The 14,304-nt window shown below is 42.3% G+C and overlaps 1 protein-coding gene across 1 annotated transcript in view; it reads right to left on the reverse strand.

Moving 5' to 3' along the window:
* The window catches only part of sec23a (Sec23 homolog A, coat complex II component), a 66,817-nt gene extending 52,773 nt beyond the window's left edge, over positions 1-14,044 (reverse strand). Inside the window, exon 1 of the mRNA XM_063050097.1 lies at positions 13,894-14,044. The gene's annotated coding sequence lies outside the window, so the exon portion shown is untranslated. The remainder of the gene's footprint in view (positions 1-13,893) is intronic.
* Between the last annotated feature and the right edge of the window lie 260 nt (positions 14,045-14,304).

Below are 14,304 nucleotides of genomic sequence, written 5' to 3' on the forward strand. Positions count from 1 at the left end.
CTGGAAGGGAACAGGGTTGAAGGCAGAGCAGCAATGGCTGGAGTTTATCCCAAGGTAGTAGTAGTATTCTAAAGGCAGGATGATGCAACCATGGCTGTCAAAGAAAGTCAAATCCAACATAAAAGCAAAAGAGAGGGCATATAACAGAGAAAAAAAAATTAGTGGGAAGCTTTTAAAAACCAACAGAAGGCAACTAAAAAAAATTAAGGAAGGAAAAGATTAAATATGAAGGTAAGCTAGTAAATAATATCAAAGCAGATACCAAACTTTTTTTTGAGATGTATAAAGAGTAAAAGATAGGCAAGTGTATATATCGAATGACTGGAAAATGATGCTGGAGAGAAAATAATGGGGGAACAAGGAGGAACTGAATAAGTATTTTCCTTCAGTGGAAGACACTAGCAGTATCTTGGCGGTTCGAGAGTGTCAGATAGCAGAAGTGAGTGTATTTGCTATTACTAGGGAGAAGGTGCTTGGGAAGCTGAAAGATCTGAAGATCTGAGAGGTAGCTGAAGGGATTGTGGAGGCATTAATAATGATCCTTCAAGAATCAGCAGATTCTGTCATGGTTGCAGAGTACTGGAAAATTGCAATTGTCACTCCACTTCCCAGTAAGAAACAATGTGTACAACAACCCTACTTCCAAAGGAAGTTGTTCAGCAAAATTATCCATTTGCTGAAGGCAATAATCAACCATAGAACTGTGATCATTAACATCACTGCCTCGTTAAATTCTACATGCCTGATTCTTTCCAAGGTGAAAATGACGATATCTATATATCACAAGTTATTTCTAATAATGAACATGGGATGACACCTATTCAAAAGTTAACTACATTTCATATTCTTTTGTCAGAGATCCATAGATGGTGATACGTTAGGATTTTGCTGTGACTGCAGTCTTTCCCATGAGCTAAGTGCAGTTGACTGCAACTCAGAAAGGTCCTTTGTAAACAACAACCACTCTTAAGTTATTTTTTGAAATCTGTTTGAAGCATAGATTGCTATGAAAGCCCACATGCCATTTTGCACCTTGTAGTGCATGATGAGAACAGTTTAAACTTGCTTAAATTAAGCTGACCTTTCTCAACTGGATTTCCATTGCTGGACACAGCTGATGTCTGCACTACGTGAGACTATGTAAGTTGCAATAATGGCTATTTACACCAGGGGTCCCCAACCTTTTCTGCACCGCGGACCGGTTTAATATTGACAATATTCTTGCGGACCAGACGACCTGGGGTGGGGGAGGTGTTCGAGTAGGGTTAAATTCACCTCAACATGTCTTTTACAGTTAAGGTTGCCAACTTTCTCACTCCCAAATAAGGGACAAAAGTAGCAGTCAAATCCTGGGACAATTCACCTCAGGAAAGACTACCATGACCATGAAGCCTTGCGCGGGCACCTGTGTGCGCATGCGTGATGTGCGCATGCACGTACCTGCCGATTTTTTCCCCCACACATCGGTTTTCCCTTCATCTTCCCGACTATACTGTACATACATTATTTCCACTTTATATAGGCTGTGTATTTATTGTGACGAGAATACACATAAATTAAGATGTTTGCTGGCCTGGGCTAGCATCAGTGGCATCAACAGTTGGTCTGCCACCTGTCCTCAGGGGAAGGAGAGATAAGGAACAATGAAGCAGCATCTGGAGATGTGTAATGAAGGGACGGGAGAGACAGCTGTCTGGAGCGGCTCCCCCTTTGAACCCTGAACTGTTTGAAGTGATGGACAGACGATACCCCAGCAGGGGGATAAAAAGGGACAGGTTCACTAAGGCAGGACACACGACACCCGAGGTAACGAGACCCTGGAAGTGGTGCGCCTCTCAAGAGTCGGTGGGAAGTACCGGACCTTAAACACACAGGGTGGAAAGGTACGATCAGCGGGAACCCGGTGTGTGTCCACCCTCGCTTGGGTGCCGGGTTCACTGCAGAGGATCGACCGCATCTGGAGGAGGGGTCACAGTCGGTGACCTCAGGTGACATCACAAAGGACCCGCCTGAAAGCTGCTTATGAGCAATATCGTCGGTCTGTGAGTGGAAGCCGTTTTGAATGATCAGTCGTTCCCGTTCTCTCTCTCCACCCCCCCACGTTGTCCATCGTCATGGCAACGATTACTGCGCACTGAACTAAATTGGACTGAACTTTGTGTCACTTTGAAATTGGTCATTTACCCCTAGACAACGATAGAGCTTGATTGATGCTGTTATCTTAATTCTGTGCACATGTGTGTTTATCATTGCTGAACTGTTGCATTTATTATCCTTTCGATTATTGTGTTGCTTGTTTCTTCAATAAAACTTTCTTAGTTCTAGTAATTCAGGCTCCAACTGAGTGATCCATTTCTGCTGGTTTGGCAACCCAGTTACGGGGTACGTAACATTATCATATCATTCCTGCTTTTACTATATGTTTGTGTTATTTATTTTCAGTTTTATGTGCTATTTGGTATGATTTGTTAGGTTATTTTTTGGGTCTGGGAACGCACAAAAATTTTTCCCATATAAATTAATGGTAATTGCTTCTTCACTTCACGCCATTTCGGCACGAAAGGTTTCATAGGAACGCTCTACCTTAGCAGGGGAAATACGGGACAAACCAATTTAGCCCAATATACGGGATGTCCCGGCAAATACAGGACAGTTGGCAAACCTATGTTCAAGTTCAACAGTGCGTGACAGGGAATGAGGAAAGGTGCAGCTGACTCATATCGTTTCCTCACGGCCCGGTAGCACATGCTTTGGGGACCGCTGATTTGCACTATATGTTGCTTGGTTCTACGAATGCACTATTGTAGCTGTCTACTACCACCATACCTGCATGATGTTCCATAGCAGTTTATGCAATACATTCTCATTCTTATTTGATGCTGATTAGAAGCTTCCATGTAGGCCTCCCAACATACTAAAGATTTCATTACTCATGCTAATCAGTCTTCTTTCATGGCGTCCACAGAGCGGAGCTCAGCAAAGTTATCTGCAGCAACCTGCAATACAACCTCTTCCTTTGGTGAGATCATACAACTTTCACAAATCTCATTCATGTCCTTCAGAACATGACTTCAAAGTTCAAAGTACATTTATTATCAAAGTACATGTACTATATACAACCTTGAGATTCATCTCCTTACAGGCAGCCACAAAACAAAGAAACCCAGTAGAGCTCATTAGAAGACAGAAGACTGTCAAAAACCCAATGTGCAGGAAAAGAAACAAATTGTGCAATCAACAAAGGCAAGCAAACAACTGAAGTTCACAAAAGTCAGTCCACAGCCGTGAAGCGAATCATCCCTGCAGCTGATCCAGTAACCAGTTATTTGCAGGCCACAGCCTCAGTTCATTGCAGAGATGAGTAAACCTTTCGGAGCAGTGAGCTGAACCAGTCCATTCCTCACCTCCGACCCCAATACCCTGACCCTTTCAAACTGGCTCAGTGCTTAAATCGCCCAAACCTTAGGTTGTGACTCACTCTCAGACACAGACCCAGGCCTTGCCACCTAAATTCAGCCTGGTTCTTAAATCGATCAAACCTTGAGTCCTTCTTCACTCTCAGGCCCATGCCCCACCACCTCGCCTCACTGCGGTTCTGCCACATTGAATTTCCTCCAAGTCCGCTCCAGCAACGGCCAAACATTGGCTCATTCCCCACTCCTGGGCCCAGGTCCTGCCACTTTGATTCAGCTCATACATGCTTCACCACACCAGTCCCGCCCCTTCAACACTTCAGTTTACACTCCAAAAATGCCACGTCGTCAAGGTGGTTCAAAAGATCAACTCTGAAAGGGAAATTGCAGGCTATTGATTGCAGTGATTGTTTACCAGAAAAACTGCGACTAATAAAGTAGTTAATAGTTTTGTTTGCCACTGACAAGAAGTCGCTGTGCTTAACCAATGCCATCTTAAACCAGATTTCTGGCACTGATATCCTGGCTATCTGGCTAACTAGTGGGGTACCACAGAGATCAGTGATGGATCTTCAACTATTTTTCATGCACACTTATGATTTGGAATGAAGGGACCCAGTGCAATGTGGCTAAATTTTCTGAAGATACAAAGACAGGTGGGGTTAGCAAATTGTGAGAAGGATACTAAAAACCTACAAAAGAATACAGATAAGTTAAATAAATTGGTGAGAATTTGGCAGATGGAGTAAATAGTGGAAAATGCAAAGTTATTCACTTTGGAAGTAAGAATGAAAGGCAAATTTTGAGACCTCAGTGTTCTGGGCACCTCAAGCAAGTGCAGCACAAGAAATTAAAAGGCATGAGCACAAATAATTAGGAAAACTAAGGAAATGTTAGCTTTTATTGCAAGATTCATAAATTATAAATCTATAGGCAGTTTTGATGAACCTTACACATCAACAGTAATGTATAGCTTTAGTCTCCGTATTTAAAAATTGACAACTAAGCTCTGAAGGAAGTGAAGATTCTGAAGAGATTAACATACAAAGCAGGGATGAGCAGATTGAATCAACACACACTGGAGTTTAGAAAAAGAAATAATGATCCTATACATCAGATTCTTAAAGGGATTGACAAGGTGGCTACTTGAAGGATGTTTCAACCAGATGGATTATCTGAAACAAGGTGGCATAGTTTCAGAATAAGGATTTGTTCATTTGAAACCCTTCTCTGAAGCTGACACAAGGAATTCTGCAGATGCTGGAAATTCAAGCAAAACACATCAAAATTGCTGGTGAACGCAGCAGCAACTAGAGATGCTGCCTGGCCTGCTGTGTTCACCAGCAACTTTGATGTCTGAAGCTGACACTTGTTTGGAATGTAGTATCCCAGAAAATTATGGAAGTTGAATGAAGTATGGGAGTCAGAATCAAAACGGTTTTGAGGCTAATATTAGATCAGCCATGATCTTTTCAAATAGATGAGCAGGTTGAAGGGGTGATTGGAGAACTCAAGCTGAGAGACCAAAAGCCAGGGGCTTATAGCATACGCTACATTTGAAAGGGATCACCAACTTATTTAATATATTCAAAAATAATTAAAATAAAGCGAAAATATGTACAGTATGTTAAATAAACTTATTACAGTGATTATTTTAATTTTGATTACTTATGTCTTCACCATCATAGGTACTAAAGGACTGCAAGGATGACCTGGGGACTCAGATTCTACCACCTGAAGTCTGCCTGTAATTTATGGGTGAGGATCTCCTGCACGGGTACCACAAAAATCAAGGATGGGAGGCCTGGGTGTGGTTCAGGCATGATTCTCCCAATAAAGTTTACACACATTCATAACTCAATTTTTGTCTACAAGTTAGAAAATACACAAAAATAATTTGATGTAACCATACTTCCACAGTATTGTAATGAGTGACATCAGAGTCACACAAAGATTGATTAGAAAGAATAACTAAAAGTGGAGAAAAAGATTTAACAATTTCTGCCAATCGCAGGAACAAGCATATGTGTGTCTGTTTCATCTCTGAATTTAATAATATTGTAGGAGTTTATTCTAACATAGAGGTGTCCATGAATCGGCCATTCATAATCCAGTGACAGCTTGAAATGGCAGACAACCGAAGTTTTGTCTCAGTTTCACATAGACTTAGCTCTGTTCTGCAAAAACATGTTTGTTAGTAAATTGAAATTTCTACTCACCTGAGACTTCAAATGGAAATATCTTATTAAACAACTGTAACCTGTTGGGAATTTCCTTTTCTAAACTTGCTCTGGCCAAGAAGTGTATTATTTTTATTCCATGCCGCTTTTGTTGATTCACAGATGAGCATAAGCCAATGTTCATCCTACATTTTATAAGTTTTTATATCAAACATAGCAGTACAAGCCCTTATTCTTTAGCACATGTTCATTTAGTTGATTGGCAAACATTGTCCTTGAAATGTTTATAATTTGTTTTCACAAGGAAGATACAGCACAAAAACAAGTCGGTCATTCCAACCCCACTGCGCCACTATTCAACTCCATTCAACCCTTCTGTGATCCTTTCTTATAACCCTAACACTCTTCCACATGGCAGTCTAAGTTGTCTTTCAATGTGTCTGCATTATCTGCCTCAAGTAGCCTTTGTGGGAGAGTTCAATATTTTCATCATCTGCCAAATCGCCTTTCTTCCAAGAGGAACAATTCAAACTTCTTCAGTCTAATCTTGGAGCTGAAGTCCCCCATCCACAGATACATTCAATTGAATCTTTCTGCACCTTCTCTATGATCTTCACTTCCATCCAAAAATATGGATACAATACTCCATTTGTGACCCAGACACCAAATTCACCATAACTTCTCTACTTTTCTTCTCTAATGCCTTTCTGAGGTGTGGAATCCTATCTAAGTAAAAACTGCTTTGTCACTTTCATATATTTTTAAATGAGCATACTAAGTAAATAAACATGTACATTTTTAAAAAATCTTTTAGTCTATACAAGTCCACAATCACTTATCCAAAATCCTTGGGGCCAGTAGCATTTTGGAACTCAGAATTTTTCAGATTTCAAAATCCCTCCTTATTGGTTCCGGGACCCCCCTGCAGATACCAAAAAACACACATGCTCAAGTCACTTATTTAACCTGTCTCAGTACGGGTGGACTGTAGGACCCAGCGAGCTCCGGACATATGCACATCCTCCTGTATACTTTAAATCATCTCTAGATTACTTGTAATACCTAATACAAAGTAAATACTATGTAAATACAAACAACAGGAATTCTGCAGATGCTGGAAATTCAAGCAACATACATCAAAGTTGCTGGTGAACGCAGCAGGCCAGGCAGCATCTATAGGAAGAGGCGCAGTCGACGTTTCAGGCCGAGACCCTTCGTCAGGACTAACTGAAGGAAGAGTGAGTAAGGGATTTGAAAGCTGGAGGGGGAGGGGGAGATGCAAAATGATAGGAGAAGACAGGAGGGGGAGGGATGGAGCCGAGAGCTGGACAGGTGATAGGCAGAAGGGGATACGAGAGGATCATGGGACAGGAGGTCCGGGAAGAAAGACGGGGGGGGGGTGACCCAGAGGATGGGCAAGAGGTATATTCAGAGGGACAGAGGGAGAAAAAGGAGAGTGAGAGAAAGAATGTGTGCATTAAAAAGAGTAACAGATGGGGTACGAGGGGGAGGTGGGGCCTAGCGGAAGTTAGAGAAGTCAATGTTCATGCCATCAGGTTGGAGGCTACCCATACGGAATATAAGGTGTTGTTCCTCCAACCTGAGTGTGGCTTCATCTTTACAGTAGAGGAGGCCGTGGATAGACATGTCTATCTTTCTGTCTCTGTCTCTGGAGACAGCTTATCCACTGATGTCTACTATAAGCCTACTGACTCTCACAACTATCTGGACTATTCCTCTTCTCACCCTGTCTCTTGCAAAAATGCCATCCCCTTCTCGCAATTCCTCCGTCTCCGCCGCATCTGCTCTCAGGATGAGGCTTTTCATTCTAGGACGAGGGAGATGTCTTCATTTTTTAAAGAAAGGGGCTTCCCTTCCTCCACTATCAACTCTGCTCTTAAACGCATCTCCCCCATTTCACGTACATCTGCTCTCACTCCATCCTCCCACCACCCCACTAGGAATAGGGTTCCCCTGGTCCTCACCTACCACCCCACCAGCCTCCGGGTCCAACATATTATTCTCCGTAACTTCCGCCACCTCCAATGGGATCCCACCACTAAGCATATCTTTCCCTCCCCCCCCTCTGCATTCCGCAGGGATCGCTCCCTACACAACTCCCTTGTCCATTCGTCCCCCCCATCCCTCCCCACTGATCTCCCTCCTGGCACTTATCCGTGTAAGCGGAACAAGTGCTACACATGCCCTTACACTTCCTCCCTTACCACCATTCAGGGCCCCAAACAGTCCTCCCAGGTGAGGCATCACTTCACCTGTGAGTCGACTGGGGTGATATACTGCGTCCGGTGCTCCCGATGTGGCCTTTTATATATTGGTGAGACCCAACACAGACTGGGAGACCGCTTTGCTGAACATCTACGCTCTGTCCGCCAGAGAAAGCAGGATCTCCCAGTGGCCACACATTTTAATTCCACATCCCATTCCCATTCTGACATGTCTATCCACGGCCTCCTCTACTGTAAAGATGAAGCCACACTCAGGTTGGAGGAACAACACCTTATATTCCGTATGGGTAGCCTCCAACCTGATGGCATGAACATTGACTTCTCTAACTTCCGCTAGGCCCCACCTCCCCCTCGTACCCCATCTGTTACTCTTTTTAATGCACACATTCTTTCTCTCACTCTCCTTTTTCTCCCTCTGTCCCTCTGAATATACCTCTTGCCCATCCTCTGGGTCCCCCCCACCCCCACTCCTTGTCTTTCTTCCCGGACCTCCTGTCCCATGATCCTCTCGTATCCCCTTTTGCCTGTCACCTGTCCAGCTCTCGGCTCCATCCCTCCCCCTCCTGTCTTCTCCTATCATTTTGCATCTCCCCCTCCCCCTCCAGCTTTCAAATCCCTTACTCACTCTTCCTTCAGTTAGTCCTGACGAAGGGTCTCGGCCTGAAACATCGACTGCGCCTCTTCCTATAGATGCTGCCTGGCCTGCTGCGTTCACCAGCAACTTTGATGTATGTTACTATGTAAATAGTTGTTATACTGTATTGTTTAGGGAATAATGACAAGAAAAAAACATTCAATAAAACATAAAACTATATAGCTTCAAACGAACCGAATCAAACACATGGTAAAATGACTTATTGGAATAAATGCAGAATGTCACTGTCACTATAAAACTTGAGCAACTTGTCTTTCTGTTTCTTTAAATCATATACAGTGGTAGTTCCGACGCCATATTCTTCAGTAAAACACCGCACAGACACACCACGATCAAGTTTCTGCAATAACTCCACTTTCTGCATTATTGATAATGATAACTGCTTCCTTCCCTTTTTCTCATTGTTACCTATAGGGGTATCTGCAGCTCTTTTTGACATTTTCACAGTGAAATTAAACACAAAGTCAACAGTGAACACAAAATATCAGCGACCAGCAAATACATGTGTAACTGACGTCCGGCGGCCGCTGCTAGTGCTGCCACATCACACCTGAGTGCTGGCAGCTGCTGGCGAAAAAAAACTTCGGTTTTTGGAGCTTTCGGGATTTCAGAATTTCAGATAAGGGATTGTGGACCTGTATTATCTTTTTTCCTTATCTGCCAAAATGTATCAATCCTCACTTCCCTGCATTAATGGGAATCTTGATATAATCTCAATGAATGGAATGATCTATCTAAACGACATACAAACAAAAGCTTTTCACTGTAACAATAAACCAATAAACAATAAACCAGTTCCAGATGCATTCCTATCCTCCTTAATGTTTTCAACATAATAGAAATCCTGCCCTTATCTACTTCCAAGCTATCAACATAAAGTAAAAAGCAGTATTCCCAGCACAGATCCCACTACCCAAACTAAAGCCAAATTTAGCTTTGTTTACCAGTCTGACCTATGGTCCAACACCTGCGTCTGGATCAGAAGTTTCCACCCTCTGACCCCTGCCACTAACCGAGGGGACCAAGGACCCCAGGCTGGCAACCCTGATTTAAATTCTTTTGCTTCGGAATTCAGGGTATTTTGATTTTAAACTAAGTTAACTTTCACAATTAACTGTAGTCAAATTTATTTACAAATTATACATCTGTTGTCCACATTACTAAAAAAATCCACATTTTCTATCCCTCCTAATTTCACAAGGTCTGCAAATAAAGAAATAAATGCAAGGTATCCATAGTTAGAACATAAGAAATAGAAATAGGAGTAGGCCAGTAGGCCACTTGGCCTGATGAGCCTGCTGTGATATTGAATAAAATCATGGCTGATCCAGCATTGGTCTCAGCTCCACCCACCTGCATTTTCATCATAACCCCAAATTCCCCTGCTATGCAAAAATCTATTTAACTGCGTCTTAAAATATATTTAATGAGGTAGCTTCTGCTGCATCTCCGGCCAGAAAAAAATCCACTATTCACTGCTCTCTAGGAAAAGCAGTTTCTCATCTCTGTCCAAATTTTATTTCCCCAAAACTTGAGACTATATCTGTTATTACTAGTCTTACCAACCAGTAGAAACATCTTTACTGCCTCTACCTTATGTATCCCTTTCCTAATGTTTATGTTTCTATAATAATCCATTTGGCTCCTTCATAACCTTCTGCACTTGCAAACCAACCTTATATTGACAATATAAGCTCTAAGGAGCTGAATGATGAGTTCATCTAGGTACAGGGAAAAAAATCACTAGTGGGAGTTACCTATACGTCACTGAATAATAACATTATAGTGGCATGGCCAATAAAACAAGACATAACCCAATGAATCTGATGCATGTAAGAGTCTATAGGTCACTGAATAATGACACAGTGGCCTGGGCAATAAAGTAAGAAATAACCTGATTTATGTAGGAATGGAACAACATTTGTCATGGGGGATTTTAAGTTACACGTAGATTGGGTGAAGTTGTTCAAAGCAGTCATGAGGACTTCATAGGATGTATCCATGTTAGCTTTCTTGAACAACTGCTAATGAATCTACACAAGGAAAAATGCTATCTGGCCCTGTGCAATGATACAAGTAAAAGTAATGATCTTGTAGTTACAGATCCTCTTGTAAAGAGTGATCACAGTAAGTCTGAACTTCTCATAAAAATGGATGGTTCAACAGTTTGATATAAAACCAGTATATAATGCCTAAACAAGGGAGTCTACAATGAGATGAGGAAGAAGTTGGCCAGCACAGACTGGCAACACAGACTGTATGGTGGAACAGTGGAATACTTTTGAAAAAGTTTTTCACCATGCTCAAAAAAAGTATATTCCAGTTAAAAGCTAGGACAGTAAGGATGGAGAGAGCCAGCCTTGGATAACTAAGGAAATAAAAGAAGGCATCAATGACCACTCTTAAAGAACAAAACTTAATTGTGAAAATAGATGGGATTCCCATTGTTTATTTGGGACACTATGCCACATTATTGGACAGGAGACTGTCACTGAAGTTTCTCACTAGCGTCAGTCATGTGCACTTGTGTAGCCGTTAGACACTACACCATGTTTAGAGTGAACAGTCTTTAAATAGCATCAGTTGTGTATATTTGTGTTCAAAAAGCAGTGATTACTGATAGTTCGTGAGAAAAAGCAGTAAGACAATTCAGAGTTTTCCTTACAGCAGTTTCAACCATTCAGGCCTGAAGATACCAGAAACAGCCAGGAATGAAAATAAAATGACTTCACTACTTTAACAAGTTAGGAACTATGAAAATGAAAGATTACCATGAAAATGAAGATTTTGAGGTTGCAATCATTGTATGAAGGTAATCTATTATCTGCACTAGGTGTCTGCACCGATTTTGTTCATTTTGTCAATCAAAAGAACATGCAGCATACGCTAGATGAATTTCTCTGTCAATAATTATTAGGAACTAATACATAGTTTTACTGTAGTAATATTGGTAGTGTTCTAATTTATTTTGTATTTTATTTAAGTCATATTTTTTAGTCATAGTCATACTTTATTGATCCCGGGGGAAATTGGTTTTCGTTACAGTTGCACCATAAATAATTAAATAGTAATAAAATCATAAATGGTTAAATAGTAATATGTAAATTATGCCAGTAAATTATGAAATAAGTCCAGGACCAGCCTATTGGCTCAGCGTGTCTGACCCTCCAAGGGAGGAGTTGTAAAGTTTGATGGCCACAGGCAGGAATGACTTCCTATGACGCTCTGTGTTGCATCTCGGTGGAATGAGTCTCTGTCTGAATGTACTCCTGTGCCCAACCAGTACATTATGTAGTGGATGGGAGACATTGTCCAAGATGGCATGCAACTTGAACAGCATCCTCTTTTCAGACACCACCATCAGAGAGTCCAGTTCCATCCCCACATCACTGGCCTTACGAATGAGTTTGTTGATTCTGTTTGTGTCTGCTACCCTCAGCCTGCTGCCCCAGCACACAACAGCAAACATGATCGCACTGGCCACCACAGACTCATAGAACATCCTCAGCATCGTCCGACAGATGTTAAAGGACCTCAGTCTCCTCAGGAAATAGAGACGGCTCTGACCCTTCTTGTAGACAGCCGCAGTGTTCTTTGACCAGTCCAGTTTATTGTCAATTCGTATCCCCAGGTATTTGTAGTCCTCCACCAGTTCACATCCCCAGGTATTTGTAACCCTCCACCTATTTACTCAGTTAAATATTAGCTTGTCATTCTTACACTTTTTTTTAACCTTTCCATGAAATTTCAGCTAATTGGGTCAGCCACTTAAGTTGTCCAAAGTGTACTGGCCCCGGTTTATTCCAATTAACTGAAATCCACTGTACTTAAAGGGATACAGGCAAATAAGATTAACTCAGGTAGGCACATGGATGAATTAGGCTAAAGAGCTTGTTTCCATGCTGTAAAACTTCATGACTCATTACCTTTGCTGTTCGACATACATGTAACAATATTATGTCATTTGATTTTCTCCAAGTTATATTCTCACACCCTCAAAATCAATCATTTTCCCAACCTTTGTCACATTCGAGACCCTTTCCATTTATTATCCTACATTTTTGGCACGATTACTTGTAGGTTTCTCTATTTATACCTACCCTAGCTCATGTTCTATTACTAGATACACTGACAATTCCTCCTTTATTCTTGCATTCTGGGTTAGAAAGGTGTCTTCTGCACAACTTGTTGATCTCCTTTATTTTGCTAGCAAATTAATTTTGAAGTAAATTTCTAATATTATTCCATGTCTGTTACTCATTCTCATAATTTGCTTGGATTAGGCACTATTTATAAGGAAGGTATTCGGCACTATTCATAAGCAAAGAAATGAGAAGGGTGTTGGGGTTCATCAGAGCAGTTGCTGTGCATTTGGGAAGTTGTATAGCCATAACCAAGTGTAGAAAATTGAAGTTAATGACAACCCCACATCACTTTGGAGGGATAGTGTAAATGTATTACATTAAGAGAATGAGCAAGATACTGTATTTTGAAAGTTTTGAAAGCACATTTAAAACGTCATTGGATTACAGGTACTTAACAATCTGCTACTTAAAGTATACCTCAGTGAGCTTCCCTTGGGACAACTGTACATTTTCACTCCTAACACGTTACAACTAACAACTTGCTAACATGCAAAGCAAGGCACTTAAAGCAAACATGTGAAGCTGCAAAACCACAAACCTTTCAATCCCAAACCATAATTTATTCCAACAATAAAGCTAACGAAACAATCTTGAAGGGCCCAATTAACCGTAGTTAATTAACTTAGTTAAAAATAGTTACTAATTGAATTTCACAACATACAGCAAAGATTTACTAGAAGGTATAGTTCCACAACCAGCAATGAAGTAATTAGCCTGATTAATTTCTTTGATGAGGTGAAATGAATGTGGCAAGTGGGATGGATAAACGTCATCTCGGATAACAAGACCACTTCGTTGTTCAAATGTCTGTAGTGGAACCCTAATCCATGGAGCTGTCACGCGTTCACCTACTCGGATTTCTATACAGGTGGTGTAAGGTTCCGTGCGACCGAATCTGAACGCACACGTCAATACCACAAATTGAGTGGTCCTGCAATTCCATACAACCCAGGCTGGTGCAGGATTCTCCCACACTCCACGGAACCCCAACTCGGGATTAGTTATCTCGGGCTCCACGCAGACTCAGAGCCCGGTTATCCCGGGCTCTACGCAGCCATACAGCCGGGTGAGGTGTAGCTTGTCCCGGGCTCCACTCAGCCCCAGAGCCCGGACTGGGGCTGGGTTATCCAGCATACCACGCAGCCCAAAAGCTCCAAGCCGCTGACAGCTCGGCAACTGCGAGTCTGCGGCTCTACCGTTGCCTCCATTGATTGACCGCATTAAATGTTGCCGTGAATTAAAGCAGCCACCTACCTGCGACAGTTCCCGACTCGGAGCCCTCTCGGCCGGCGTTACTGCAGTAACCGGCACCGCTGACGCTGTCAATATGGCGGAAGGCTGTGCCACGTCGAGACAGAGGGCGGCCGCTCCCGGGTCCCGCCCCAGGAACACCGCAGTGTTTGCCGCCAACTGCCTGCAGAAAGGAGGTCTATTCTCTCCCGAAAAAGCTTGAGTATAAACTTCGCGCACCCTTGAAGTTCAGCTGAAGGTTAACGAGGGCACTGCCAGCCTCCCGGGAGGTGTCCATTATCTTCAACGTCCTGGCTGAATACGGCGACCCCAAACCGTAGGGCTTCCAAGTCGTTCCCCGGACCAAAAGGGGCATCCGCCTCTCCATGATCAAAGTTCCCCTCTTGGGGCAGTACTATACAATCTTGTGGCGCA

The sequence above is a fragment of the Mobula hypostoma genome, chromosome 1 (genome assembly GCF_963921235.1).
Source record: "Mobula hypostoma chromosome 1, sMobHyp1.1, whole genome shotgun sequence".
NCBI classification, from domain to species: domain Eukaryota; kingdom Metazoa; phylum Chordata; class Chondrichthyes; order Myliobatiformes; family Myliobatidae; genus Mobula; species Mobula hypostoma.